Below are 22935 nucleotides of genomic sequence, written 5' to 3' on the forward strand. Positions count from 1 at the left end.
TCCTGGGGACACTCTTTGTCCCCAGGGCCCATTGTGACATGCCAGGACCGCCTGTTGTCCCCAGGGCCCATTGTGACATCCTGGGGACCCCATTGTCACCAGAGCCCATTGTGATATCCTGGCGACCACCCTTTGTCCCCAGGGCCCATTGTGATATCCTGAGGACCGCCCTTTGTCCCCAGGGCCCATTGTGACGTCCTAGGACCCCCCATTGTCCCCAGGGCCCATTGTGACATTCAGGGGCCCCCGTTTGTCATTGGGGCCCATTGTGAGATCCCAGGACCCCACATTGTCCCAAGGGCCCATTGTGACTTTCAGGGGACCCCACTTGTCCCCAGGACCCATTGTGACACTATAGGGACCCCTCCTTGTGCCCAGTGCCCATTGTGACACCGTGGGTACCACCCTTGTCCGCAGGGCCCATTGTGACATCCTGGGGACACCCCCTTGTCCCCAGGGCCCATTGTGACATTTTGGGAATCCCTCCTTGTCCCCAGGGCCCATTGTGACGTCGCAGGACCCCCCATTGTCCCCAGGACCCATTGTGACATTCAGGGGACCCCCTTTGTCACTGGGGCCCATTGTGAAATCCCAGGACCCCACATTGTCCCTAGGGCCCATTGTAACATCCTGGGGACCCCCCCTTTGTCCCCAGTGCCCATTGTGACATCCTGCGGACCCCCCTTTGTCCCCAGGGCCCATTTTGACATTCAGGGGACCCACCATTGTCCTCAGGGCCCATTGTGAGGTCCCAGGACCCCCCATTGTCCCCAGGGCCCATTGTGACATTCAGAGGACCCCCCTTGTCCCTAGGGCCCATTCTGATACCGTGGGGACCCCCTTTGTCCCCAGGGCCCATTGTGACATGCTGGGGATGCTCTTTGTTCCCAGGGCCCATTGTGACATCCTGGGGACCCTCCTTGTCCCCAGAGCCCATTGTGACATCCAGGGGACCCCCTTTGTCCCCAGGGCCCATTGTGGCACCATAGGGACCCCCTTTGTCACTGGGGCTCATTGTGACATCCCAGGACCCCACCTGGTCTCCAGGGCCCATTGTGACATCCTGGGGACCCCTTTGTCCCAAGACTTCATTGTGACATCCTGGGGACCCCCCTTGTCCTCAGGGTCCATTGTGACAGCCCAGGACCTTACATTGTCCCCAGGGCCCATTGTGATATCTGGGGGACCCCCTTGTTCCCAAGGCCCATTGTGACATCCTGGGGACCCCCCCTTGTCCCCAGGGCCCATTGTGACATCCCAGGACCTTACTTTGTCCCCAGGGCCCATTGTGACATTTTGGGAATCCCTCCTTGTCCCCCGGGCCCATTGTGACGTCCCAGGACCCCCCATTGTCCCCAGGGCCCATTGTGACATCCTGGGGATCCCTCCTTGTCCCCAGGGCCCATTGTGACATCCCAGGACCCCCCATTGTCCCCAGGGCCCATTGTGACATCCTCTGCACCCCCTTGTCCCCAGAGCTCATTGTGACATTCAGGGAACCCCTCTTTGTCCCCAGGGCCCATTGTGACATCCTGGGGACCCCCCCTTATCCCCAGGGCCCATTGTGACGTCCCAGGACCCCCCATTGTCCCCAGGGCCCATTGTGACATCCTGGGGATCCCTCCTTGTCCCCAGGGCCCATTGTGACGTCCCAGGACCCCCCATTGTCCCCAGGACCTATTGTGAAATTCAGGGGACCCCCTTTGTCACTGGGGCCCATTGTGACACCATGGAGACCCCCGCTTGTCCTCAGGGTCCATTGTGACATCCTGGGCACCCCCCATTTTCCCCAGGACCCATTGTGACATCCTGGCCACCCCCTTGCTCGCAGGGCCCGTTGTGGCACCATGGGGACACCCCCTTTGTCCCCAGGGCCCATTGTGACATCACAGGACCCCCCTTTGTCCCCAGGGCCCATTGTAGCACCATGGGGACCCCCTTTGACCCCAGGGCCCATTGTGGCACCATGGCAACCCCTTTTGTCCCCAGGGCCCATTGTGACATTCTTGGACCCCACTTTGTCCCCAGGGCCTATTGTGACACCATGGGGACCCCTCCTTGTCACTGGGGACCCATTGTGACACCATGGGGAACCCCCTTGTCCTCAGGACTCATTCTGACATCCTGGACACCCCCCATTGTCCCCAGGGCCCATTGTGACATCCACTGCACCCCCTTGTCCCCAGGGCCCATTGTGACATTCAGGGGACCCCTCTTTGTCCCCAGGGCCCATTGTGACATCCTGGGGACCCCCCCTTGTCCCCAGGGCCCATTGTGACGTCCCAGGACCCCCCATTGTCCCCAGGGCCCATTGTGACACTATGGGGACCCCCCTTGTGCCCAGGGCCCATTGTGACACCGTGGGTACCACCCTTGTCCGCAGGGCTCATTGAGACATCCCAGGACCCCCCATTGTCCCCAGGGCCCATTGTGACATTCAGGGGACCCCCCTTTGTCCCCAGGGCCCATTCTGATACCGTGGGGACCCCCTTTGTCCCCAGGGCCCATTGTGACATGCTGGGGACTCTCTTTGTCCCCAGCGCCCATTGTGACATCCTGGGGACCCTCCTTGTCCCCAGAGCCCATTGTGACATCCTGGGGACCCCCCCTTGTCCCCAGGGCCCATTGTCACGTCCCAGGACCCCCCATTGTCCCCAGGGCCCATTGTGATATGCTGGGGAGCCCTCTTTGTCCCCAGGGCCCATTGTGAAATTGAGGGGACCCCAACTTGTCCCCAGGGCCCATTGTGACATCCTGGGGACCCCATTGTCACCAGAGCCCATTGTGATATCCTGGCGACCACCCTTTGTCCCCAGGGCCCATTGTGATATCCTGAGGACCGCCCTTTGTCCCCAGGGCCCATTGTGACATCCCAGGACCCTCTTTGTCCCTGTCGAGGGTTAGGATTGCGGGGTGACAATCAAACCCTGCCAGATGTGTTGTCAACGTCCTCTCCCCCCCCAATTCCCCCTTTTTCCTGTCCCTCTCCCCCTTCCCACTCAGCACAGGCGATTGGGAGGGGAAGAAGCACAGAGGGAAGAGAGTTGGAAAAGTTAAAGATGTTTTACTGATGCTACTGATAAGAACAGGGAAAATAATACAAAATATACAAAACCAATCTTGTAAGTCTCAGCAACTGCAGAGCCAGCATCCAAAGTCCTGGATTAGACTCTGTAGCCAACCGGAGCTGGATTCAGTCTCTCACTAGGCCTCCGTTCACAGGGACGACCAGCAAGGTCCTCTCCTAATGTCATCCATGAGGAGAAAAGGGCCGAGATCCTCGTGATCTCCCACTTTTATATGAAGCATTCACGTGAACGGAATGTTATACACAGTTGGTCACCGGTTTCTCGTTGCCCCTCTCGCGAGATGTGCATCCGTGCTTATCAATAAGTTTTCATTCCATTGCTGGGTTTGCCAAAACATGTGTTGGGTTCTCCAGGAAAATGCAGCTAATATGAAGCTTGAGCTGACAGGCAAATTCACTAAAAGAGAAACTTGTTTTTTAACAAAACCAGGACATTCCACCCCTTATAATATGACATTCACTGAATACTTAAACCTTATCAATACAATCTATCAATACAATCTAATTAATCACTACTACTATATATATATATATACATATGTACATATATACACAGGAGTAATTAATCAGTGGACCATCCTTTGAAAAGTTCATTAAGTTCATTTTGTCACCACAGTCTCCGAGGGAGGGAAAATGGTCCAAGTGCATCTCATGGCCCCTGTTTGTGGGTTAAGGACACCAACTTCCAAGAAGGTGTCGGGCGCCACTCGAAGAAGCCAGCGCTGGTTTCATCGCCATTGTCTTGATCTGAAAGACACTTATTAAACATTGTTAGTGCGGCAATTCACATCATACAGTTCAGCATTGCACATTTTCACCTAAAATCAAATCCCCTTGAGGTGCACACCGAACTTCTCCATCCTTGAGCATCACCCACCAGGTGCTGCCAGGTCCCTGGGCAAAAACAATCCCACGAATAGGTTTGCCTGTGCCTGAGGCAGGAGGAACCCAGACTGCCTTTCCTAACATATTTTTCATGTGTACTACAGGGACTTTATCTCCTTCTACAGTCCATAGAATTTCTGATTGGGCAGGCCCGGCTCGATTGGTTGATCCCCTGGTGTTGCCCAACCAAGTGGCTTTTGCTAAATGTGAATCCCAGTTTTTAAAGGCTCCACCACCAAGTGCCTTTAGTGTAGTTTTTAACAAACCATTGCACCTTTCAGTTTTCCCAGAGGCTGGTGCATGATATGCAATATGATATACCCACTCAATACCATGTTCTTTGGCCCAATTGTCTATAATACTGTTTTTGAAATGAGTACCATAGTCTGATTCAATTCTTTCTGGCGTACCCGGCCACCAAAGGACTTGCTTCTCAAGGCCCAAGATGGTATTTCGGGCTGTAGCATGAGGTACGGCAGATGTTTCCAACCATCCAGTGGTTGCTTCCACCATTGTAAGTACATAACGCTTACCTTGACGTGTTTGTGGAAGTGTAGTATAATCAATCTGCCAAGCTTCTCCATACTTACACTTTAACCATCACCCCCCACATAAGGACCCCCCATCTAAGGACCCCCCAGTTGTGCCCAGGGCCCATTGTGCCGTCCCAGAACCCCTCATTGTCCCCAGGGCCCATTGTGACATCCTGGCAACCTCCCTTTGTCCCCAGGGCCCATAGTGACATCCCAGGACCCCCAATTGTCCCCAAGGCCCATTGTGACACCATGGGGAACCCCCTTGTCACTGGGGATGCATTGTGACACAATGGGGACCCCCTCTTTGTATCAGGTGCCCATTGTGACATCCTGGAGACCCCCCTTGTCCCCAGGGTCTATTGTGACATCCTGGGGACCTCCTTTATCCCCAGGACCCATTGTGACGTCCCAGGACCCCTCATAGTCCCCAGAGGCCATTGTGACATCCTGGGGACCCCTCTTTCCCCTAGGGCCTAATGTCACATCCTGGGGACTCCTCTTTGTCCCCTGGGCCCATTATGACATCCTGGGCACCCCGTTTGTCCCCAGGGCCCATTGTGATATCCCAGGACCCCAGTTTGTCCCCAGGGCCCATTACTACAGGGTAGGACCCCCCTTGTCCCCAGGGACCATTGTGACATTCAGGGGACCCCTCTTTGTTCCCAGGGCCCATTGTGGCACCATGGGGACCCTCTTTGTCACTGGGGCCCATTGTGACATCCCAGGACCCCACTTTGTCTTAGAAGGTCACTATTCGGACCCCCGGAGCCCCCCGGCCCCACACCCGCCCCGCAGCCCCACAGCGCGCGGTCTCGGGCCCCGGTGCCGGCGAAGCCACGTCCTGGCCGCGGCCGGAGGAGCCGCCGCTTGTCCGCCCCCCACGTCCCCCCGATCGCTGCTGCTGTCGCTGCCTGAGGAGCCGCAGGAGCCGCCGCTTGTCCGCCCCCCACGTCCCCCCGATCGCTGCTGCTGTCGCTGCCTGAGGAGCCGCAGGAGCCGCCGCTTGTCCGCCCCCCCACGTCCCCCCGATCGCTGCTGCTGTCGCTGCCTGAGGAGCCGCAGGAGCCGCCGCTTGTCCGCCCCCCCACGTCCCCCCGATCGCTGCTGCTGTCGCTGCCTGAGGAGCCGCAGCAGCCGCCGCTTGTCCGCCCCCCCACGTCCCCCCGATCGCTGCTGCTGTCGCTGCCTGAGGAGCCGCAGCAGCCGCCGCTTGTCCGCCCCCCCACGTCCCCCCGATCGCTGCTGCTGTCGCTGCCTGAGGAGCCGCAGCAGCCGCCGCTTGTCCGCCCCCCCACGTCCCCCCGATCGCTGCTGCTGTCGCTGCCTGAGGAGCCGCAGCAGCCGCCGCTTGTCCGCCCCCCCACGTCCCCCCGATCGCTGCTGCTGTCGCTGCCTGAGGAGCCGCAGCAGCCGCCGCTTGTCCGCCCCCCACGTCCCCCCGATCGCTGCTGCTGTCGCTGCCTGAGGAGCCGCAGCAGCCGCCGCTTGTCCGCCCCCCACGTCCCCCCGATCGCTGCTGCTGTCGCTGCCTGAGGAGCCGCAGCAGCCGCCGCTTGTCCGCCCCCCACGTCCCCCCGATCGCTGCTGCTGTCGCTGCCTGAGGAGCCGCAGCAGCCGCCGCTTGTCCACCCAGCCCCGACTGCCCCCCCCCAATCGCCGCCGCTGCCGCCCCCGCCACCCCCCTTCTCCCGCCATCCCGGTGTCACAACGGGGACTTTGAGCGCGGCTGTGGAGGCAGCAGCTGTTCTGATAGCGAAGCCAAACCGGACCGGGAAACAGGACCGGGAACCAGGAACCGTGGGAGGGAAGTTTTCCCTTGGAGCAAACAAACCCCAGGTGTTCTTCAATGTTTATTGAGAAAGCAGAGTCAGGATGTACCAGTAGTCCGATCAGTGACCTTCTAAGGCAAAGTGGGGTCCTGGGATGTCACAATGGGCCCTGGGGACAAAGGGGGTCCCCATGGTGCCACAATGGGCCCTGGGGACAAAGGGAGTCACCAGGATGTCACAATGGGCCCTGGGGACAAGGGGGGTCCCACCCTGTAACAATGGGCCCTGGGGACAAAGTGGGGCCCTGGGATGTCACAATGGGCCCTGGGGACAAATGGGGTCCTGGGACGTCACAAGGGGTCCTGGGGATAAAGGGGGTCCCCAGGATGTCACAATGGGCACTTGAGACAAACGTGGGGTCCCCATTGTGTCACAATGCATCCCCAGTGACAAGAGGGTTCCCCATGGTGTCACAATGGGCCCTGGGGACAATTGGGGGTCCTGGGATGTCACAATGGGCCCTGAGGACAACAGGGGGTCCCCACGGTGTCAAAATGGGCCCTGGTGACATACGGGGCAGCCCAGGATGTCACAATGGGCCCTGGGGACAAAGAGGGGTCCCCAGGATGTTCACAATGGGCCCTGGAGACAGTGGGGGGTCCAGAAATGTCACAATGGGCCCTGGGGACAAAGGGGGCTCCCCAGGATGTCACAATGGGCTCTGGGGAAAGAGGGGGTCCCCACGGTGTCACAATGCACCCTGGGGACAATGGGGGGTCCTGGGACGTCACAATGGGCCCTGGGGACACAGGGGTCCCAAGGATGTGATAATGGGCTCTGGGGACAAGTGGGGTCCCCAGGATGTCACAATGGGCACTGGGGAGAAAAGGGTGGTCCCCATGGTGTCACAATGGGCCCTAGTGACAAGGAGGGTCCCCACGGTTCCACGATGGGCCCTGGGGACAAGGGGGTCCACCAGATGTCACAATGGGCCCTGGGGACAAAGGGAGGTCCTAGGACGTCACAGTGGGCCCAGGGGACAAAGTGGGGTCCCCTGAATGTCACAATGGGACCTGCAGACAAAGGGGGGTCCTGGGATGTCACAATGGGCCCCAGTGACAAAGGGGGTCCCCAGGATGTCACAACAGGCCCTGGGGACAAAGAGGGCTCTCCTGAATGTCAAAATGGGCCCTGGGGACAAGGGGGGACCCCAGGATGCAACAACGGGCCCTGGGGACAAAGAGGGGTCCCCTGAATGTCACAAAGGGCCCTGGGGACAAGGGGGTGCCCTGGGATGTCACAATGGACCCTGGGGACAAATAGCAGTTCCCTGAATATCACAATGGGCCCTGGAGACAAGGGGTGTCCTGGGATGTCACAATGGGCCCCAGTGACAAAGGGCGTCCCTGTGGTGCCAAAATGGGCCCTGGGGACAAAGGGGGTCCCCAGGATGTCACAATGGGTCCCGGGGACAAAGGGCATCCTCATGGTGCCACAATGGACCCTAGTGACAAACGAGGTCCCCAGGATGTCACAACGGGCCCTGGGGAGAAAGGGGGGTCCTGGGATGTCACAATGGGACCTGGGACAACGGGGGGTCCCCAGGATGTCACAATGAGCCCTGGGGACAAGCAGGGTACCCACGGTGTCACAATGGGCCCTGGGGACAAAGGGGGGTCCCGAGGATGTCACAATGGGCCCTGGGGACAATTGGGGGATCCTGGGATGTCACAATGGGCCCTGGGGACAAAGATGAGTCCCCTAAATGTCACAATGGGCCCTGGAGACAGAGGGGCTCCCCATGGTTCCACAATGGGCCCTGAGGAAAAAGCAGGGTCGCCAGGATGTCACAATGGGCTCTTGGAAAAATGGAGGGTCCAGGGACGTCACAATGGGCCCTGGGGACAAAGGAGGTCCCCAGGATGTCACAATGACCCCTTGGGACAACGGGGCCATTGTGGACATCACAATGGGTCCTGGGAACAAAGTGGGGTCCCCAGGATGTCACAATGGGCCCTGGGGACAAAGGGGGTCCCCAGAATTTCACAATGGACCCTGGGGACAAAGGGAGTCCCCACACTGTCACAATAGGCCCTGGGGACAAAGGGTGCGCCCAGGATGTCACAATGGGTCCTGGGGACAAAGGGGGTCCTGTGATGTCACAATGGGCCCTGGGGACAAAGGGGGTCCCCATGGTGCCACAATGGACCCTAGGGACAAACGAGGTCCCCAGGATGTCACAATGGGCCCTAGGGACAAAGGGAGTCCCCACCCTGTCACAATAGGCCCTGGGGACAAAGGGGGTGCCCAGGATGTCACAATGGGTCCTGGGGACAAAGGGCATCCCCATGGTGCCACAATGGACCCTAGTGACAAACGAGGTCCCCAGGATGTCACAACGGGCCCTAGGGACAAAGGGGGGTCCCCAGGATGTCAAAATAGGCCCTGGGGACAAAGAGGGGGCCTGGGACGTCACAATGGGCCCTGGGGACAATGGGGGGTCCTGGGATGTCACAATGAGCCCTGGGCACAATTGGGGGGTCCTTAGATGTCACAACGGGCTCTGGGGACAAAGGGCGTCTCCAGGATGTCACAATGGGCCCTGGGGACAAAGTGGGGTCCTGAAATGTCACAATGGGCCCTGGGCACAAAGGGGGTTCCCAGGATGTCACAATGGGCTCTGAGGACAACGGGGATTCCAACGGTGTCACAATGGGCCCTTGGGACAAAGGCTGTCCCCTGAATGTCACAATGGGCCCTGGGGACAAAGGGGGTCCCCAGGATGTCACAATGGGTCTGGGGACAATGGGGGGTCCGGGGACGTCACAATGGGCCCTGGGGACAAAGGGGGGTCCTGGGACGTCACAATGGGCCCTGGTGACAAAGGGGATCCCCCAGAAGTCACAATGGGCCCTGGGGACAAAGTGAGGTCCTGGGAAGTCACAATGGGCCCCAGTGACAAAGGGGGTCCCAATGGTGCCACAATGGGTCCTGGGGAAAAAGGGCATCCCCAGGATGTCACAATGGGCTCTGGGGACAAGGGGGGGTCCTGGGACATCACAGTGGGCCATGGGGAACAAGGGGGTCCCCAGGATGTCACAATGGGCTCTGGGGACAAGGGGGGATCCCCATAGTGTTACAATGGGTCCCAGTGACAAGGGTGGTCCCCACGGTGCCACGGTGGGTCCTGGAGACAAGGGGGGTCCCCAGGATGTCACAATGGGCCCTGGGGATGACGGGGGGTCCTGGGACGTCACAATGGGCCCTGGGGACAATGGGGGGTCTTGGGATGTCACAATGAGCCCTGGGCACAACTGGAAGGTCCCTAAATGTCACAATGGGCCCTGGGGACAAAGGGGGTCCCCACGGTGTCACAATGGGCCCAGGGGACAGAGGGGAGTCCCCAGGATGTCACAACGGGCTCTGGGGACCAGGGGCGTCCCGAGGATGTCACAATGGGCCCTGGGGACAAAGTGGGGTCCTGGGAGGTCACAATGTGCCCTGGGCACAAAGGGGGTTTCCAGGATGTCACAATGGGCTCTGGGGACAACAGGGGTCCCGACGGTGTCACAATGGGCCCTTGGGACAAAGGCTGTCCCCTGAATGTCACAATGGGCCCTGGGGACAAAGGGGGTCCCCAGGATGTCACAATGGGCCTTCAGTATAAAGTGGGGTCCTGGGATGTCACAATGGGCCCTGGGGACAAAGGGGGGTCCTGGGACGTCACAATGGGCCCTGCGGATCAAGGATGGTGCCCTGGATATCACAATGGGCTCTGGGGACAATGGGGGGTCCTGGAATGACAAAATGGTCCCTAGGGACAAAGGGGGGTCCCTTGGATGTCACAATGGGGCTGGGGACAAAGGGGGTCCTGGGATGTCACAATGGGCCCTGGGGACAAAGGGGGTCCCCACGGTGTCACAATGGGCCCTGGGGACAAAGGGGGTCCTCAGGATGTCACAATGGGCCCTGGGGACAAGGGGGATACCCACGGTTTCAAAATGGGCCCTGGGGACAAGGGGGTCTCCAGGATCTCACAGTGGGCCGTGGGGACAAAGAGGGGTCCCCAGGATTTCACAATGGACCCTGGGGACAAAGGGGGGTCCTGGGACGTCACAATGGGCCCTGGGGACAAAGGGTTCCCCAGGATGTCACAATGAGCTCTGGGTACAAAGGAGGTCCCCAGGATGACACAATGGGCCCTGGGGATGACGGGGGGTCCTGGGACGTCACAATGGGCCCTGGGGACAAAGGGGATTCCCCAGTATGTCACAATGGGCCCTGGAGACAATGGGGGGTCCTGGGATGTCACAATGGGCCCTGGGGACAATGGGGGTCCCGACGGTGTCACAATGGGCCCTAGGGACAAAGGCTGTCCCCTGAATGTCACAATGGGCCCTGTGGACAATGGGGGTTCCCAGGATGTCACAATGGGCTCTGGGGACAATGGGGGATCCGGGGACGTCACAATGGGCCCTGGGGACAAAGGGGGTCCCCAGGACGTCACAATGGGCCCCAGTGACAAAGGGGGTCCCAACGGTGCCACAATGGGTCCTGGGGAAAAAGGGGGTCCCCAGGATGTCACAATGGGCTCTGGGGACAAGGGGGGTCCCCATAGTGTTACAATGGGTCCCCAGTGACAAGGGGGGTCCTGGGATGTCACAATGGGCCCTGGGGACAAAGGGGGTCCTGGGACTTCACTATGGGCACTGGGGACAAGGGGGTCCCCAGGATGTCACAATGGGCCCTTAGGACAAGGGGGGTCCCCAAGGTGTCACAATGGGCCCTGGGGACAATTGGGAGTCCTGGGACATCACAACAGGCCTGGGGACAAGGGGGATCTCCACCCTGTCACAATGGGCCCTGGGGACAAAGGGGGTCCCCATGGTGCCACAATGGGCCCTGGGGACAAAGGGGAGTCCCCAGGATGTCACAATGGGCCCTGAGGACAAGGGGAGGTCCCCATGGTGTCACAATGGGTCCTCAGTGAGAAGGGGGTCCCCCATGGTGTCACAATGGGCCCTGGGGACAAGGGGGATCCCCAGGGTGTCACAATGGACCCTGGGGAGAAGGGTTTAGGGGGTTGTGTTAGGGGGTTGGAGGATTAGGTGGTGCAGGATTTGGGGGTGCAAGGATTTTGCGGGGCCTGATTTGTGGCTGCAGAGTCTGGGGTTGCAGGTTCCAGGGGTGCAGGATTTGGGGGTTCAGGGTTTAGGGCAGTAGGATATTTGGGTGCAGGAGTTTGGGGTGCCGGGTTTGGGGGCCAGGATTTGGGGTTGCAGGATTTAGGGGTGCAGTGGTTTGGAGTGCAGTGTTTTGGGATGCAGGGTTTGGGGAAGGAGGATATGGGGGTGCAGGGTATAGGAGAGCAGGATCTTGGGGTGCAGGGGTTTGGGGTTGAGGGCTTGGTAGGGCAGGGTTTGGGGGTGGAAATTTTATTGGGTAGGGCTGGGGGTGCAGGATTTGGGGGTGAAGGGGTTGTGGGGTGCAGGGTTCTGGGGTGCAGGGTTTGGGAGATCGGTACGTGGGGCTGGAGGATTTGGGGTGCAGGGTTTGGAGCAGCAGGATCTGGGGGTGCAGAGTTGGGGGGTGCAAGATTGGGGGTAGCAGGGTTTTGGGGAGCAGGGTTTCGGGGTCAGGCTTTACGGGGACAGGGTTTGGGGGGCAGGGTTGGGAGGGATGATTTTGGGGTGCAGGGTTTAGGGCAGCAGGATCTTGGGGTGAAGGGGTTTGGTGTGAAGGGTTGGGTAGGACAGGATTTGGGGTGCAGGTTTTTAGGGTGCAACTTGTGGGGGTCAGGATTTGGGGTACAGGGTTTGGGGGTGCAGGGTTTAGTGGTGCAGGGTTTGGGGATGCAGGTCTTGGGGAGGCAGAGTTAGGGTGCAAGACTTGAGGGTGCAGGGTTTTGGGGTTTGGGACATGGGGCTGGAGGATTTGGGGGTGCAGGATTTGGGGTGCAGTGTGTGGGGGTGCAAGATCTTGGGGTGTACGAGCTTTGGGTGTGGGATTTGAAGGACAATGATTTGGGGGTGCAGGGATTGGGGGTGCAGGGTTTTGGGGTTGCTGCATTTGGAGATTCGGGACGTGGAGGTCAGGGATTTAGGGGTACAAGGGCTGGTTGCAGGATTTGGGGTACAGGGTTTGGTTGCAGGAATTGGGGTGCAGGGTTTGAAGTGCAGGTCTAAAGGGGGCAGGATTTGGAGGTGCAAGATTTGGTGGTCTGGGGTATTGGGGTGCAGGATTTTGGGGTGAGGGATTTGGGGGTCAGGATGTGGGTTGGAGGATTTGAGCGTGCATGCTGTTGGGGCACAGAGTTTCGGGGACAGATCTGGGGGTGCATGGTTTGTGGGGCAGGATTCAGGGCTGTAGGCGTTGGGGGTGGAGTGTTTTGGGGAGGATTTGGGGTGCAGGGTTGAAGGGTTTAGATCTGGAGGTGCAGAGTTCTGGGGTGCAGGGTGTCGGGTGCAGGATCTGGGGCTCCAGGATTTATGGGTGCAGGCTCTTGGGGTTTAGGGTAGGAGGATCGTGGGGTGCGGGGCTGAAGGGTTTGGTAGGGCCGGATTTGGGGCTGCAGGGCTTTAGGGTGAGGCTTTGGGGGTGCAGGTTCCATGTCTTTAGGAACTGGGGGGGCAGGATTTTGTGGTGCGGACTTTTGAGTGCAAGTTTGAGGGGCCTTGATTTTGGGGTGCACGGTTTGGGGGGCAGGATTCCGGGTGTAAGGTTTTGAGGTGCAGGACTTGGGGGCGCAGGTTTCACGCGTTAAGGAACTGGGGCTGCAGAGGTTGGGGGTGCAGCGTTGTGGGCTGCAGGGTTGAAGGGTGCAGGATTTAGGGGTACAGGTTTTGGGGGTGCAGGAGCTGGGGGTGCAGGCTGTAGGGATCAGAATATGGGGGTGCATTGTTTGGGATTGCAGGATATTGGGTGTAGGATCTGAGGGTACAAGGTTTGGGGTAGCAGGGTTTTGGGGAGCAGGGTTTCGGGGTCAGGCCTTAGGGGGACAGGGTTTGGGGCGCAGGGCTGGGAGGGATGATTTGGGGGTGCAGGGTTTAGGGCAGCAGGATCTTGGGGTAAAGGGGTTTGGGGTGAAGGGTGGGTAGGACAGGATTTGGGGTGCAGGTTTTTAGGGTGCAACTTGTGGGGGCAGGATTTGGGGTACAGGGGATTGGGGGTCCAGGGTTTGTGGGTGCAGGATTTAGTGGAGCACGGATTGGGTTGTAGATCCTGGGGAGGCAGAATTGGGGGTGCAGGTTTTGGGAGTTATGGGCTTGGGGGTGCAGATTTTGGCTGTTCAGGACCTGGGGGTGCCAGATTTGAGGATGTAGGTTTGGGGGGGTAGATTTTGGGGTGCTGGGTTCGGCACATGGGTCTGGAGGATTTGGGGGTGCAGGGTTAAGGGGTTTAGGATTTTGGGGTGCACAGTTTAGGGTGCACGTTCTGGGCATGTATGATTTGAGAGTGCAGGGCTTTGGGGTACAGGATTTGGGGGGCAGGGTTTTGGGGTCAGGATCTGGGGGTGCAGGGTGTTGGGGAGAAGGATTTGGGGGTGCAGCATTTTGAAGTGCAGGGTTTGGAGGAGGGAGGTTTTGGGGGTGAAAGATTTGGTGGCTCAGGTTTTGGGGGTGCAATGTTAAGAGGGTGGAGGATTAGGGGTGCAGGATTTGGGGGTTCAGGATTTGGGGCTGCAGAGTATGGGAGGGAAGGATCTGGGGCTTCACGATTTGGGGGTGCAGGGTTTAGAAGTCAGGTCTAAGAGTGCAGCGTTTGGGGTGCAGAGTGTGGGGTGCACAGGACTGGGGCACAGGATTTGGGGGTGTGCAGAGGGGGGGTGGGGTGTCAGGGTTCAGGATTTGGAGGTGTGGAGGTTTGGGGTGCAGGGGATGGGGGTGAAGGATCTGAGGGTGTAGGGTGGTGGGGGAAGGATTTGGGGGTGAGAGATTTGGGGTGCAGGATTTGGGGGTGCAGAGTTTTGGGAGGCAAGGATCTGGGGCTGCAGGATTTGGGGGTTCAGTGTTTGGGGCAGCACAATCTTGGGGTGCAGGGGTTTGCAGTGAAAGGTTTGGTAGGCAGGATTTGGGGTGCAGGATTCTGGGGTGCTAGGTTTGGGGTACAGGATTTGGTGTTGCAGGGATGGGGTTGAAGGGCTTGGGTTTCCAGGCCTTTGAGGTGCAGGATTTGGAGGTGCAAGGTTTGGGAGGGAATTCTTTGGGGTGCAGGGTTTGGGGTTCCAGGAGGTGGGGGAAGGACCTTGGGGTGTAGGGTTTGGGGGGGCAGGGTTTTGGGGGAAGGATTTGGGGGTGCAGGGTTTTGAAGTGCAGCGTTTCAGGGGAGCATGGTTTTGGGGGTGCACATGTGGGGGTCCAGGTTCGGGGCGTGCAGAGTTTGTGAATGGAGGATTTTGGGGTGCTGGGTTTGGGGCTGCCTAATTTGGAGGTGCAGTGTTTGGGTGTTCAGGACCGGGGGTGCTGCGTTTGGGAATGCAGGCTTTGGGGGTGCAGGGCTCAGGATTTGGGAGGGCAGCATTAGGGGGTGTGAGATTTCAGGAGTTAGGGGTGCAAAGTTTGGTAGGGATGAATTTAGGGGTGCAGGATTTGGGGGGCAGGGTTTGGTGCTGCAGGATTTAGGGGTGCAGGGTTTGAGGGTGCAAGGTTTGGGTGTTCAAGATTTAGGGGAGCAGGATCTTGGGGTGCAGGGTTTGGGGCTGCAGGGGTTTTGGGTGAGGGATTTAGGGTTCAGGCTTAGGGGTGCAGGGTTTGGGGGTGCAGGGTGTTGGGGAAGGATTTGGGGGTACAGGGTTTGGAGGTGCAGTGTTTCAGGGATCGGGGTTTGGGGGGCAGAATTTGGGGTGCAGGGTTTGGGATGGCAGGATTAGGGGGAGCAAGACTGTGGGGTGCAGGGGTTTGGGGTGAAGGGTTTGGTAGGGCACGATTTGGGGTGCAGGCTTTAGGAAGGAAGGAAGGAAAGAAGGATCTGGAGGTGCAGGATTTGGGGGTGCAGGGTTTAGGGGTGCAGGATTTAAGGGTGCGGGGGTTTGGGTGAAGGGCTTGGCAGGGCAGGAATTTGGGGTGCAGGGTTTGGGGGTGCAGGGTGTTTGGGGAACGATCTGGGGGTACAGGGTTTGGGGTGCTGGGTTTGGGGTTTAAAGGATTTGCGGGGGCAGGGTTCAGGTGTTCAGGACCTGGGCGTGCAGGCTTTGCGGGTTCAAGGTTCCAGGTGCATTGTTTGGGGGGAGAGGACTTGGGGGTGCAGAGTTTTGGGGTGCAGGGCTTGTGAGAGAGGAATCGGGGGTGCAGGATTTGGGGGTTCAGGGTTTAGGGTAGCAGGATCTTGGGGTGCAGGATATGGGTGTGCAGTGTTTGTGAATGCAGGGTTTTGGGGGTCAGGATCTGGGGGTGCATGATTTGGGGGCTCAGGGTTTGGGGATGAAGGGTCTTGGGGTGCTGGGCTTTGGGGTGCAGTGTTGGGGGGCAGGTTTTGGGGTGCAGGGTTTAGGAGGGCAGGATTTGCGTGTTCAGGAACTGGGGGTGCAGGATTTTGCGTTGAAGGGCTCTGGGGTGCCGGGGTTGGCCTGCAGGGATTGGGGTGCAGTATTTTGGGGTGCAGGGGTTTGGGGTTCAGGACCTGTGGCTGCAGGGTCTTAGGGAACAGGATTTCAGGGGTGCAGGGGCTTTGGGAGAGGGATTGGGGCTTCAGGGTCTGAGGGGTGCAGGGTTTGGTGGGGAAGGGTTTGGGGTGCCTGGTTTAGGGTTGCAGGATCTGGGGATCAAGGGTTTGGAGGTGCCAGGGTTTTGGGGGGCAGGATATAGGGGTGCAGGATTTGAGGGTGCAGGGTTGTGGAGTGCAGAGATTTGCAGGTGCAAGATCTGGGATTGTAGGGTTTTGGGGTGCAGGTTTTGGGGAGGAAGGATTTGGGGTGCAGGGTTTAAAGGTTCACGATCTGGAGGTGCAGCGTTTTGGGGTGCAGGGTTATCGGGCTACGGGTTTTGGGAGGGAAGGATCTGGGGGTGCAGGGTGCAGGGATCACAGTATGGGGGTGCAGGATTCTGGGGTGCAGGATCTGGGGAGCAGGATCTGGGGTGCAGAACCTTGTTGTTTAGGGTTTAGAGGCAGGATTTGGGGGTGCAGGGCTTTGGGGTGAGGAGTTGGGGGTGCAGGGTTCAGGTGTTCAGGACTTGGGGGTTGGAAGATTTGGGGGTGCAGGGTTGGGTAAGGAAGGATCTGAGGGCGCAGGGTTTGTGGGGCAGGATTTTGGGTGCAGGGTTTGGGGAGCAGGATCTGGGGGTGATGGAATTGGTTGACAAGGTTTCGCAGGCCGGCTTTGGGGGAGCAGAGTTCAGGGGTGCAAGGTTTTGGGGGACAGGTTTGGACATAAAAGATTCGGGGGTGAATGGTTTGAGGGAACGATTTTGGGGGTGCAGGATTTGGTATTACAAGTTTTGGGGATTCATGGCTTGGGAGGAAGGATTTAGGGGTGCAGGGTTTCAAGAGGCAGGATTTGGGGTGCAGTATTTGGGGTTGCATGTTTGGGGGTGCAAGTTGTGGGGCAGCAGGATATCGGGTATAGGGTTCTGGGGTGCAGGGTTTGGGGGTGCAGGATTTCAACGTTCAGGGTTCTGGGGTGCAGTATCTGGGGGTCCAGGGTTTGGCAGTGCATTGGCTTTGGGGGTTGAAGGATTTGGGGGTGCAGGGTTTAGGGATGCAGGATTTGGGGGTGCAGGATTTGGGGGTGCAGAGTTAGGGGGCAGGATTTTCAGTGCAGGGTTTCAGGGTACAGAACTTGGTGGTGCAGGATATGGGGTGCAGGTTTTCGGTGGGGAATTTGGGGGTGCAGGGTGTTGAGGAAGGATCTGGGGGTGCAATATTTGGGCTTTAAGGGTTTAGGGGGGCAGGATCTGGCAGTGCAGAGTGTGGGGACAGGACCTGGGGGTGCAGCGATTGGGGTTACAGGTTTTGGGGGTGCAGGGTCTGGGGGTGCAAGATCCTGGAATTCAGGATCTGGGGATTCAGGATTTGGGGCTGCAGGGTATGGGAGGGAAGGATCTGGGGCTTCAGGATTTGGGGGTGCACTGTTTGGGGGTGCAGGGTTTAGAAGTCAGGTCTCAGAGTGCAGCGTTTGGGGTGCAGGGGCTTGGCGGGAAATTTAAGGTTGCAGAGCGTGGGGTGCACAGGACTGGGGCACAGGATTTGGGGGTGTGGGGTTTCAGGGTTCAGGATTTGGAGGTGTGGAGTTTTGGGGTGCAGGGGTTGGGAGTGCAGGGTGGTGGGGGTGAGAGATTTGGGTGCAGGATTTGGGGGTGCAGAGTCTTGGGAGGCAAGGATCTGGGGCTGCAGGATTTGGGGGTTCAGTGTTTAGGGCAGCACACTCTTGGGGTGCAGGGGTTTGCAGTGAAAGGTTTGGTAGGCAGGATTTGGGGTGCAGGATTCTGGGGTGCTGGGTTTTGGGGTACAGGATTTGGTGTTGCAGGGATGGGGTTGAAGGGCTTGGGTTTCCAGGCCTTTGAGGTGCAGGATTTGGAGGTGCAAGGTTTGGGAGGGAATTCTTTGGGGTGCAGGGTTTGGGGGCAGGTTTAGGGGTGTAGGGTATAGGACGGAAGGATTTGGGAATGCAGGGTTTGGGGTGCAGGTTTCGGGGTTCAGGAAGGTAGGGAGGGCAGGATTAGGGGGTGCAAGGTTTCAGTTGTAGGGTTTAGGGGTGCAGAGTTTGGTAGGGCCGAATTTGGGGGTGCAGGATTTGGGGTGCAGGGTTTGGGAAGACAGGATCAGGGGTGGAGGATTTGGGGGTGCAGGATTGAGGGGCAGGGTTTTGGTGCAGGGCTTGGGGTCAGGATCTGGGGTGCAGGTTTGGGAAGAGTATTTTGGGGTGCAGGATTTTGGGTGCCGTGTCTGCGGGGCAGGTTTGGGGTGATCACTGCTGATCCGCACACACTCGCTCTCTCTGGTATTCACCTCCACTCCTGCTCCTCCACCTCCCCACTGTTCTCTCCACCTCCTCTCTTCTCGTTGCCTACACCCCCAAACCCTGCCCCCAAACCCTGCACCCCAAAGAATTCCCTCCCAAACCTTGCACCTCCAAATCCTGCACCTCAAAGGCCTGGAAACCCAAGCCGTTCAACCCCATCCCTGCAACACCAAATCCTGTACCCCAAACCCAGCACCCCAGAATCCTGCACCCCAAATCCTGCCTACCAAACCTTTCACTGCAAACCCCTGCACCCCAAGATTGTGCTGCCCCAAACACTGAACCCCCAAATCCTGCAGCCCCAGATCCTTGCCTCCCAAAACTCTGCACCCCCAAATCTTGCACCCCAAATCTCTCACCCCCACCACCCTGCACTCCCAACCCCTACACCCGAAAACTCCACACCTCCAAATCCTGAACCCTGAAACCCCGCACCCCCAAATCCTGAGCCCCAGTCCTGTGCACCCCACACTCTGCAACCTTAAATCTCCCCCCAAGCCCCTGCACCCCAAACGCTGCACTCTGAGACCTGACTTCTAAACCCTGCACCCCCAAACAGTGCACCCCCAAATCCTGAAGCCCCAGATCCTGAATTCCAGGATCTTGCACCCCCAGACCCTGCACCCCCAAATCAGACACACGAACACCCTGCACCCCCAAATCTTGCACCTCTAAGCCTCCACCCCTTAACACTGCACCCCCAAATCTTTCACCCCAAAACCTCAACCCAGAACCCTGTACCCCAAAACCCTACACCTCCAAATCCTGAACCCTTAAACCCTGCACCCCCAGATCCTCCCCCCAAAGGAATGAACCCCCAAAACCTGCACCCCCAGATCCTGCTGCCCCATACCCAGCACCCCAAACTCTGCACCCAGAAATCCTGCACTCTCATAACCCTGCACCTCAAACAATTCCCTCAACCCTGCACCCCCAAAACCTGTAACCCCAAACACTGCACCCCCAGGTCCTGTCCCCACACTCTGCACTGCCAGATCCTGCCCCCCTAAACCCTTAAAGCCCAAATATTGCACCCCCAGATCCTTCCTCAACACCCTGCACCCCCAAATTCCCCACCGAAAACCTGCACCCCCAGATCCTGCACCACCAAGTTCTGTGCCCTGAAGCCCTGCACTGAAAATCCTGCCCCCTAACTCTGCACCCCCAAATCCTGCACCCCCAAATCCTTCAAACCCCAAAGCCAATGCACTGCCAAACCCTGGACCCCCAGATCCTGCACCCCAGAACCCTGCACGTTGAAATCCTGCACCCCCAAACCCTGCAGCCCAGAACCCTCTACCCGATATCCTGCCGCCCCACAACTTGCACCCCCAAACATGCAACCCCAAATACTGCACCCCAAATCCTGCATCTTGAAACCCTGCTCCCCTAAATCCTTCTTCCCAAGCCATGAATCCCCAAAACCTGTAATACCAAATCCTGCACCCCCAAATCCTGCACCCCCAAATCCTTCACCCCAAAATCGTTCCCCCAAACCATTCGCCCCCGAATCTTTTATGTCCAAACCTGTCCCCCAAACCTTGCACCCCTGAACTCTGCTCCCCCAAAGCCGGCCTGCGAAACCTTGTCAACCAATTCCATCACCCCCAGATCCTGCTCCCCAAACCCTGCACCCAAAATCCTGCCCCACAAACCCTGCGCCCTCAAATTCTGACCCCCAATCAATGCACTGACAAACCCTGCACCCGCAGATCCTTCCCCCCCAGACCTGGCACCCTGAAATCGCTCACCCCAAATCCCTGCACTCTCAAATCTTACACACCCCAAAAATGTGCACCCCCAAATCGTTCACCCCACATCCTGCCCCTTTAAACCCTGCACTTCAAAACCCTGCACCCCCAAATCCTTTCTCTAAACACCCTGCACCCATTAATCCTGTACCCCCAAATCCTGCACCCCAGGTCCTGAAACTTCAAACCCTGCGCCCTCAGATCCTTCCTTACCCAACGCTGCACCCCCAAATCCTCCAACCCCCAAATCCTCCAACCCCCAAGTCCTGAACACCTGAACCCTGCACCCCAAAGCCCTGCACCCCTAAATCCTGCCTCTAAACCCTAAACAACAAGGTTCTGCACCCCAAACCCTGCTCCCCCATATCCTGCTCCCCAGATCCTGCACCCCAGAATCCTGCACCCCCATGCTGTGATCCCTGCACCCTGACCCCCAGATCCTTCCCTCCCAAAACCCGTAGGCCCATAACCCTGCACCCCAAAGCGCTGCACCTCCAGATCGTGAACCTTTAAACCCTGCACCCCAAATCCTTCCTCCCCAAAACCTGCACCCCAAAACCCTACAATCCCAGATCTTGCACCTGCAAATCTCTGCACTCCACAACCCTGCACCCTCAAATCCTGCACCCCTATATCCTGCCCCCCAAAACCCTGGCACATCCAAACCCTTGACCCCCAAATCCTGCAACCCTAAACCAGGCACCCCCAAACCCTTCCCCACCAAACCCTGCACCCCTCAGACCCTGAAGCCCAAATCCCTCTCCCAAAGCCCCTGCACCCCTGAAATCCTGTTCCCTAAGACCCTGCAGCCACAGGTCCTGAACCCCAAACCCCTGCACCCCAAAATACTGCACCCCAATCCCTGCAGGCCAACCCCGGCACCCCAGAGCCCTTCAACGCAAAATCCTGCACCCCCAGTTCCTGAACACGCAAATCCTGCCCTCCTAAACCCTGCACCCCAAAACCTGCCCCCCAACACTGCACCCCAAAGCCCAGCACCCCAAGACCCTTCATCCCCAAACCCTGAGCCCCCAAATCATGCACCCCCAGATCCTGAACCCCAAAACCCTGCACCCACAAACACTGCACACCCATATCCTGCGCCCCAAGATCCTGCTACCCTAAACCCTGAACCCCCAAATCCTGCACCCCCGATTCCTCTCTCACAAGCCCTGCACCCCAAAACTCTGCACCCCCAAATCCTCTCCCCCCAAACAATGCACCTGGAACCTTGAACCCGCAAAGCCTGCACGCCCAGGTCCTGAACACCTGAACCCTGCCCCAGCAAATCCTTTAACCCCCAAACCCAGCACCCCAAACCCTGTAGCCCCAGATCGTTCCCCAAACACCCTGCACCCCCAAACCCTGCACCCCAAATTCCTGCCCTACCAAGCCCTTCACCCAAACCCCCGCACCCTTAAATCCTGCACCCCTAAACCCTGCACCCCCAAATCCTTCCCCCAAAACCCTGCCCCCCCAAACCCTACACCCCAAGGTCCTTCCCCCACCTCCTGGAACCCTAAACCTGCACCCCAAAGAATTCCCTCCCAAACCTTGCACCTCCAAATCCTGCACCTCAAAGGCCTGGAAACCCAAGCCCTTCAACCCCATCCCTGCAACACCAAATCCTGTACCCCAAACCCAGCACCCCAGAATCCTGCACCCCAAATCCTGCTACCAAACCTTTCACTGCAAACCCCTGCACCCCAAGATTGTGCTGCCCTAAACACTGAACCCCCAAATCCTGCACCCCCAGGTCCTTGCCTCCCAAAACTCTGCACCCCCACATCCTGCACCCCAAATCTCTCACCCCCAAATCCTTCCCCCACCACCCTACACCCTCAGATCCTTCACCCCCATCCCCTGCACCCCAAACCTCCACACCTCCAAATCCTGAACCCTGAAACCCCGCACCCCCAAATCCTGTGCCCCAGTCCTGTGCACCCCACACTCTGCAACATTAAATTTCCCACCAAACCCCTGCACCCCAAACGCTGCACTCTGAGACCTGACTTCTAAACCCTGCACCCCCAAACGGTGCACCCCCAAATCCTGAAGCCCCAGATCCTTCCCTCCCATACTCTGCAGCCCCAAATCCTGAACCCCCAAATCCTGCACCCCTAATCCTCCACCCTCTTAAAACTGCACCCCCAAAACCTGAGCCACCAAATCTTTCACCCCCAAAACCTCCCTCCTCCAAACCCTGCACTTCAAAATGCTGCACCCCCAGATCCTGACCCCAAAACCCTGTACCCCAAATCCTGTACCCCAAAGCCCTGCACTCTCAAATCATACATGCCCAGAACGTGCACCCTAAACTGTGCACCCCAAAATCCTAAACCCCTTAACCCTGCACCCCCAAATCCTCCAGACCCATGTCCCAAACCCAGCACCCCAAAATCTACCCCCCAAAACCTACATCCCCAAATCCTGCACCCCCAGGTCCTGAACAGCCAAAATCTGCACCCCCAATTCTGCCTCCCCAAGACCTTCACCCCCAGGCCCTGCTCCACTAAATCCTACACCCCAAACCCTGCACCCCCAACCTCCTGGACCCCAAATCCTGCCCACACAAGTTGCACCCTAAAATCGTGCACCCCAAGTCCTGTCCTACCCAACCCTTCACCCCAAACCCCTTCACCCCAAGATCCTCCTGCCCTAAACCCTGCACCCCCAAATCATCCCTCCCAGCCCTGCCCCCCAAACCCTGTCCCCCTAAAGCCTGACCCCGAAACCCTGCTCCCCAAAACCCTGCTACCCCAAATCTTGTATCCCCAGATCCTTCCCCCAACACCCTGCAATCCCAAACCCTGCACCCCCAATTCTGGCGCTAAACCCTGCACCCCCAGAACGCTGCACCACTGAACCTTGCACCCCAAAACCCTGCTTCCCCAATCCTCCCCCACAAAACTCTGCACCCCAAAACCCTATACCCAAAACTCTGCACCCC

At 58.5% G+C, this 22935-nt stretch overlaps 1 long non-coding RNA gene across 2 annotated transcripts in view; it reads left to right on the top strand.

Moving 5' to 3' along the window:
• LOC139826796 (uncharacterized) overlaps positions 1-22935 on the top strand; it is a 215858-nt gene that overhangs the window by 51502 nt on the left and 141421 nt on the right. The window contains exon 3 of one of the 2 annotated variants that reach the window (XR_011736932.1): positions 3705-4495. The exons of the other annotated variant lie outside the window; for it this stretch is intronic. This is a non-coding gene — a long non-coding RNA (uncharacterized lncRNA). Of the gene's footprint in view, positions 1-3704; positions 4496-22935 lie in introns of those variants that run through there. 2 annotated transcript variants of the gene reach the window in all.

This window comes from Patagioenas fasciata, unplaced genomic scaffold (genome assembly GCF_037038585.1).
Source record: "Patagioenas fasciata isolate bPatFas1 unplaced genomic scaffold, bPatFas1.hap1 Unplaced_2, whole genome shotgun sequence".
Taxonomy (NCBI): Eukaryota; Metazoa; Chordata; class Aves; order Columbiformes; family Columbidae; genus Patagioenas; species Patagioenas fasciata.